Source organism: Colobus angolensis, unplaced genomic scaffold (assembly GCF_000951035.1).
Source record: "Colobus angolensis palliatus isolate OR3802 unplaced genomic scaffold, Cang.pa_1.0 Scaffold117, whole genome shotgun sequence".
NCBI lineage: Eukaryota > Metazoa > Chordata > Mammalia > Primates > Cercopithecidae > Colobus > Colobus angolensis.
In genome coordinates this window covers 4124660-4131960 of record NW_012112808.1, presented here as the reverse complement: position 1 = coordinate 4131960, position 7301 = coordinate 4124660, and the positions used below count along the sequence as shown (strand labels likewise).

At 45.3% G+C, this 7301-nt stretch overlaps 2 protein-coding genes across 2 annotated transcripts in view; one reads left to right on the top strand and one right to left on the bottom strand.

Moving 5' to 3' along the window:
• Positions 1–64, bottom strand: part of DSTN (destrin (actin depolymerizing factor)) — a 37049-nt gene extending 36985 nt beyond the window's left edge. The window contains exon 1 of the mRNA XM_011962806.1: positions 54–64. The gene's annotated coding sequence lies outside the window, so the exon portion shown is untranslated. The remainder of the gene's footprint in view (positions 1–53) is intronic.
• A 123-nt stretch (positions 65–187) lies between these two features.
• Positions 188–7301, top strand: part of BFSP1 (beaded filament structural protein 1, filensin) — an 85425-nt gene continuing 78311 nt past the window's right edge. Inside the window, exons 1-2 of the mRNA XM_011962792.1 lie at positions 188–237; positions 6591–6712. The gene's annotated coding sequence lies outside the window, so the exon portion shown is untranslated. The remainder of the gene's footprint in view (positions 238–6590; positions 6713–7301) is intronic.

Sequence of the window (7301 nt, the reverse complement as noted above, 5' to 3'; positions counted from 1 at the left end):
CCCGAGGACGGGGGACGCGGTGCGGGAGGACCCGCGGGAGCGGAGTCGCGGACCGCGGCGGCGGGGATGCCTCACGCATTTTTTACCTACTTTGGTGCGATTCCCACCGCCCTCCCCTGATTGGCCCAGCCTGGCTTGTCCTGCCCTCGCGTGAGGGAAAAAAATCTGCACATTTTTCCTCCTTTGCGAGGCGACCGTGGCCATGCAGAGTGCACTGTGAGTCACCGTTAATTTCAGGTCTGGAAAAACAAGGAGGATTTATTTATCTTTGGGAACTGCCGGGGAAGGAGGCCGGTGGCGCGCAGGGGTGTGGCTGGGAAAGGCCCCACTGTCCCGGGACGGTGGCGCCAGCCCCGCCGCTCAGTTCTCCGGGTTTTTAATTTGGAATTGTGTTTTTCTAATGGGCGGTTGCGTCGGAAACACGGTTTTCAGAGGGCCGAGATGAATCCCAGCGTTTTTGCTGCGGGTGTTTTTGTGGGAAATAAAGGGAACAGAAAGAATTTTATAAATTAATTTAGGTTACCAAGAACATCATGGGCTCGACCAAAACTATTTTAATTCTCCAAATATGAGACTTTTGGACAAGATGGTCAGTATTTTTTTTCTGGCATTATATAAAATCTAGGTTGTATGTGGCATTTGTTCTGCCCCGATCAACATAGAAACCCATTTCTCATTACCCTCGTTCTTTTTAAAAAAAGACAGTAAGCAAGTTGTGCAGTTTTAAGCCTTTACCACCTGAGACATGATTTTTGGCGGGCTAGAGCAGTGGTTCTTAACTTTAGCATGCATCAGAATCACCTGGAAAAGTTGTTCAAAGCTAGATTTGTGTGCCCCATCCCCAAGGTTCCCTCACTACTTCTAAGGTGACGCCTGAGAATGTGCATTTCTAACAACTCATAGGTGATGCTGAAGATGCCAGTCCAAGGCCACACTCCTGAGCTGAGAAGGAACCCCCCTGTAGCCTACTGCAGCTGAAACCCTCTGCTTTTCTGTTTACATAGGACCCTGTGGCCTCTACACTTCTTAATATTCAGACTTCCTTTCTAGTCCAAAAGTGAATGGTGCTCATTTAAGGATACATGCCTGCTTGCCTGCTCCAGCCTCTCCTGCATTTCGTCCTCCACTCTGCCACCAGAGTTATGTCCAAACATAAGACTGGTCTTGTCACATTCTTGCTTAAAATTTTCTGTGGCTTCCTCCATAACCCTCAGCGGGTCAGTGTGGCCCTTCTGCCTCTGGCCTCAGCCTACTTTTTCTGCCCTATCTCCCATATCTTCCTAAGTGCCCACTGCCCCTCCCAGACGAAACTTCTAATAACAGAACACCTCTTACTAGTTCTAACTACCTTGATCATGGGCCTGCTTATTTTTTCAGCCTGGAATGTTCCTATCACCCCTCACATCTGAAGACTTCTCTTACCACTTTCCAAGGATCAGTAGTAGTTGCTTTTTTTTTTTTAACTTCCTGCCCCCCACCCCTTGCAACTCCTTCACCCCCGTAGTTCCTTCTATAATCCCAGAGTTCATCACTTCTCAAATCTTTTTTTTGTTTTGAGACTGAGTTCCACTCTTGTTGCCCAGGCTGGAGTGCGATGGTGCGATCTCAGCTCACTGCGACTTCCGCCTCTGGGGTTCAAGCGATTCTCCTGCCTCAGCCTCCCGAGTAGCTGGGATTACAGGCACGTGCCACCACACCCAGCTAATTTTGTATTTTTAGTAGAAATAGGGTTTCTCCGTGTTAGTCAGGCTGGTCTGGAACTCTCGACCTCAGGTGATCCGGCCGCCTTGGCCTCCCAAAGTGCTGAGATTACAGGCGTGAGACACTGAGCATGGCTACTTCTCAAATCTTAATAAAGATCCAAATCACCTGGGATCCTCGTTAAACTGCAGATTCCAGAGTTGAGAGGTGGAGTCTTAGATGACCCCAGGAAATGCAGATGCTATACTTTGAGTTTGGAGGTTTTATGGTTTTTCCCTACAATTACTGTAGCTCTGTAATTGTTTATGTGCATTTGCCGTTACTACCAGATTCCTCTGGGAGTTCCTTGAGGTCATGGGATATTTAAGATGCATATGTGTGAACTTGGCATAGCCCCTGATACATAGTAGGTGTTTAATAAATGTTCAGTAAGTGAACAAGTATCTGAAGATGTTTTACAATTTATCAAGCTTCTGTATCAGTTTATCACAACTTAAGATGAGCCCCCATTTTTTTTTAGGTCCCACTGAACTTCAGCCTCTGCATTTTCTAGATAGTGACATTCCTCCTCTCCATAAAGAGGGAAAGAGTTTTCATACAATGCTATAGACTAATAAATATTTATGCCCTCCAGAAGTTGAAAGGTAATCCCCAATGTGAAGGTATTTGAAGTTGGGGCGTTTGGACCATGATTAGGCCATGAGGGCAGAGCCCCCTTTAATAGGATTAGTGCCCTTATAAAAGAGGTCCTAGGCTGGATGCAGTGGCTCACACCTGTAATCCCAGCACTTTGGGGGGCCAAGGCAGGTGGATCACGAGGTCAGGAGTTCAAAACCAGCTTGGTCCAGATGGTGAAACCCCGTCTCTACTAAAAATAGTACAAAAATTAGCCAGGAGTGGTGGTGGGCACCTGTAATCCCAGCTACTCAGGAGGCTGAGGCAGGGAATTGCTTGAACCCGGGAGGCAGAGGTTGCAGTGAGCTGAGATTGCATCACTACACTACATCCTGGGCGACAGAGCGAGACTCCATCTCAAAAAAAAGAGAGGTCCTAGGCTGCTGCTTGCTGCTTCCACCATTGTGAGAACACAGCAAAAAGGTTTATCTATGAACCAGGAAGTGGGCTCTCACCAGACACTGCTGGTGAGTTATCTTGGACTTCACAGCCTCCAGAACTGTGAGAAGTAAATTGCTGTTGTTTGTAAGCCACCCAGTTTATGGTATTCTGCTATAGCAGTCCGAACAGACTAAGACACATAAGGTCTCTCCTTAAATATGAGATTGGTATATTTCATTTTTCATTTAGAAAACATTTTGCATACTTAATCTGTGAATATATAGGCACTTTAATTTAAAACCATTAATATATTAATGTAAGTGGCAGAGAAGAAGAAATGATACATTAATGAGGAGCCTGAAGAGAGATGTGTATTAATAAATAGGCTGGGGAAAGCTCCTTTGCTGGGAGACATAACACTGTCAATATATAGCATAGAAAAAAACTTTAATTTCTCTCCTCCCTCTCCACAAATTCACCTATTTCCTATCTCCTATCCCTATTTATGTCAATAGTTTTTTTTTTTTTTGAAATGGAGTCTTGCTGTGTCACCCAGGCTGGAGTGCAGTGGCAGGATATCAACTCACGGCCACCTCTGCCTCCTGAGTTCAAGCGATTCTCTTGCCTCAGCCTCCCGAGTAGCTGGGATTACAGGCACCCGCCAGCATGCCCAGCTAATTTTGTACTTTTAGTAGAGATGGGGTTTCACCATGTTGGCCAGTCTGGTCTCAAACTCCTAACCTCAGGTGATCCGCCCGCCTCGGCCTCCCATAGTGCTGGGATTATAGTCACCCGCCACCATGCCCGGCCATCAGTACTCTTTTTTAAAAATAACTTAATCCTCTAAGACACATGTGTAGTTTTATTGTAAAAGATTCAAACAATACAACAAAGGAAAAACCCCTTGAGCACCTTCTCTCCTTTCCCATAATCCCAGTCCTCTCCTCAGAGGTAACCACTGATGTCAGTGTATGGACTAACAGAAATACACCATGGGCATATGTTTTGTGTTTCGTTTTGTTTTTATTGGTGTTCTGTGTAATGGTTTTATGTTGGGTATGTAGTGTCTTGTAACTTGCTTTTCTGCGTTTAATGATTATCCTGGCGATCTTGCCATATCACTAAATCATTTCTTATAATTGCTGCAAGGTGTGACTGTTCATTCATTTAACTTTTCCCCTACTGATGGGCATTTAGGTTATTTCCAATCCTTTGCTTTCACAAACAATGCTTCAGTGAACAGCTTTGGAACTGCCTTCTTTGCATACATGAACTGGTAGACCTCTCAGAAAATTCCTCCCATAAAATTACTAAGTCAAAAGGAATGCATAAATTTTATTTTACCAATTACATACTGCCAGATAGCCTTCTAAAAAGGATATACCAATTTATAATCCCTCCTACAGTAGTTGAGAATATCTGCTTACTCTCCACTGACAGTTTATTAAAAGTTTGAGGAATTTTAGAACAGGCAAAACTATATGAAAAAAATCAGAATAGTTGCTAAATAGGGTGGGAGTGGAGATTGACTGCAGAGGGGCCTGACAGAATTTTCAGGGGTGATCATCATTTTTTTTTTTTTTAATTTGTTAGGGATTCAAGTTACATGGGTATATAGGAGGCAGAGGTTGCAGTGAGCCGAGATCACACCACTGCACTGCAGCCTGGGCAACAGAGTGAGACTCTATCTCAACAACAACAACAACAAGTTACATGGGTATATACATTTGTCAAAACTTAAAGATTTGTGCATTTTGCTGGGCATGGTGGCTCACCCCTGGAATCCCAGCATTTTGGGAGGCCGAGATGGGCGGATCACCTAAGGTCAGGAGTTCGGGATCAGCCTGACTAACGTGGTGAAACCCCGTCTCTACTAAAAAATACAAAAAATTAGCCCGGCGTGGTGGGGGGCGCCTGTAGTCCCAGCTACTCAGAAGGCTGAAGCAGGAGAATGGCGTGAACCCGGGAAGCAGAGCTTGCAGTCAGTGTGTGGAGATCATGCCATTACACTCCAGCCTGGGCGACAGAGCGAGACTCCATCTCAAAAAAAAAAAGAGAGAAAAAAAAAAAGCAGCAGCAGCAGCAGTAGTTTAAATGAATCAAAGAAGTGGTAGTTTAGTAAGGGTTGTGTTTGGTTATAAGTAACAAAGACTTACAAAATAGTGGCTTAAGGCTTTATTACATTTGTGTGTATGTGCTTCACACATAAAAGAAGTACAGAGGCAAACAATTCAGATTTGTTATAGACTTGGTAGTGTTAAAACCCAATTTCTTTCTTTTTTTTTTTTAGCCAAGGTCTCACTCTCACCCAGGCTGGAGTGCAGTTGTACAAACAGGGCTCATTGCAGCCTTACCTCCTGGGCTCAAGCAATCGTCCAATCTTGAGTAACTGGGACCACAAGCTCACACCACCACCATGCCCAGCTAATTTGTGTGTGTGTGTCTGTGTATGTAAAGACAGAGTCTTGCCACGTTGCCCAGCCTGGTCTGGAACTCTTAGACTCAAATGATCCTCCTGCCTCCGCCTCCCAAAGCATTGGAATTATAGGCATGAGCCACCACACCTGGCCCCAATTTCTACACTGTTGCTTTGTTGTGCATAGATTGTCTTTCTAAGGTTACCTCATAGTCCAGGATGACTGCTAGAATACCAGCTATTACTTCCACATTTTAGGCAGTAAGAAGGAGGAAAAAAAGATAAAAAAGGGCATCCTTTTTTTTTTTTTTGAGACAGAATCTCACTCTATCACCCAGGCTGGAGTGCAGTGGCACGATCACAGCTCACTTCAGCCTCAACCTCCCAGGCTCAAGCAATCTTCCCACCTCAGCCTCTCAAGTAGCTAGGACCACAGGCACACACCACTGCACCCAGCTAATTTTTAAATGTTTTGTGTGTGGAAACAAGATCTCCCTATGTTGCCCAGCATAAGCATCCCCTTTTTTATAGAAAGATCCCAGAAACTGGCAGGCGGGGGGATGACTCACACCTATCATTCCAGCATTTTGAGAGGCTGAGGAGGGTGGATCACCTGAGGTCAGAAGTTCAAGACCAGCTTGTCCAACATGGTGAAACCCTGTCTCTAGTAAAAATACAAAAATGAGCCAGGCATGTGCCTGTAGTCCTAGCTACTCAGGAGGCTGAGGCAGGAGAATTGCTTGACCTGGAAGGCAACAAAACGAGACTCTGTCAGACAGAGAGAAAGAGAGAGAGAGATGGGTTCCAGAGGAAGGGAAGAAAGGAAGGAAGGAAGGAAGGAAAGAAGGGAGGAAGGGAGGGAAGGGTTCCAGAGGAAGGGAGGGAGGGAGGGAAGGGTTCCAGAGGAAGGAAGGAAGGAAGGAAGGGAGGGAGGGAAGGAGGGAAAGAGGGAAGGAAGGAAGGGAGGGAGAAAAGGAGGGAAGGAAGGAACGAACGATTCCAGAGGAAGGAAGGAAGGAAGGAAGGGAGGGAGGGAAGGAGGGAAAGAGGGAAGGAAGGAAGGGAGGGAGAAAAGGAGGGAAGGAAGGAAGGAACGATTCCAGAGGAAGGAAGGAAAGGAAGGAAGGGAGGGAGGGAGGAAGGGAGGGTTCCAGAAACTTATACCATGGAAACTTTTATACCATATTTCTAGACCACATACCCTGCACTATATAGGATTTCTCCTTTTGTCTCATTGACCAGAACTTAGTCATATGGCTGCAAGGGAAGCTGGGAAACACGGTCTGTTCTCTAACTCGCAGTGTGCGTGGCTAAGACATTGTTGTTCCTTTACTAAGGAAGAAGGGGAAAATGGATATTGGGAGATAACCAGTAGTGACTGCCACAGGTAGATATTATCACTGGCCTCATCCCACAGATGGGGTAAGGTGAAGAGACTTTCCTTGGGAGCCCAGAGGAGTACAGGATCTGATCCCAAGCCCTTTACCATCAGGCCACATGACACAACACCTGTGAGTGAGGCTGAACAAGAGAAATGAGGTATGTCTTGTTACTTGCTTAACACCACGGATGAGGTTAATTGGCAAAGTAAAACAAATAGAAGCTGTAGAAAATACATTCTGAACATTCCTTACTGCCCATAGCCTGGTGCTGATGGATCAGACCGCCCCAAGGGCCCTGGCATCTATTTTAGGAAAAGGCTAAATATATTTAAGTATATTCGTGGGAAGGATACAGTACCACATGGTAACATTATTGCTTTCTCTATTAGTCTTTATGGCAGAGTGAAAGTCATATGCCACTATTTTATAACATTAAAGATTGACCAATTATGTATGTTTTTCAGATAATAGCATGCTTCTTGAGTTAAACCATGAGAAAACAGAGTATGAAGTGGTACAGTTATCTCAGCCAATGGTTCTTAGTCCCTCTTGGGCCATATATATTCCCTTTGGGATTCTTTGTTTGTTTGAGACAGACTCTCACTCTGTTACCCAGGCTGGAGTGCAGTGGTGTGATCTCAGCTCACTGCAACTTCCGCCTCTGGGGTTCAAGCGATTCTCCTGCCTCAGCCTCCCGAGTAGCTGGGATTACAGGCACGTGCCACCACACCCAGCTAATTTTGTAT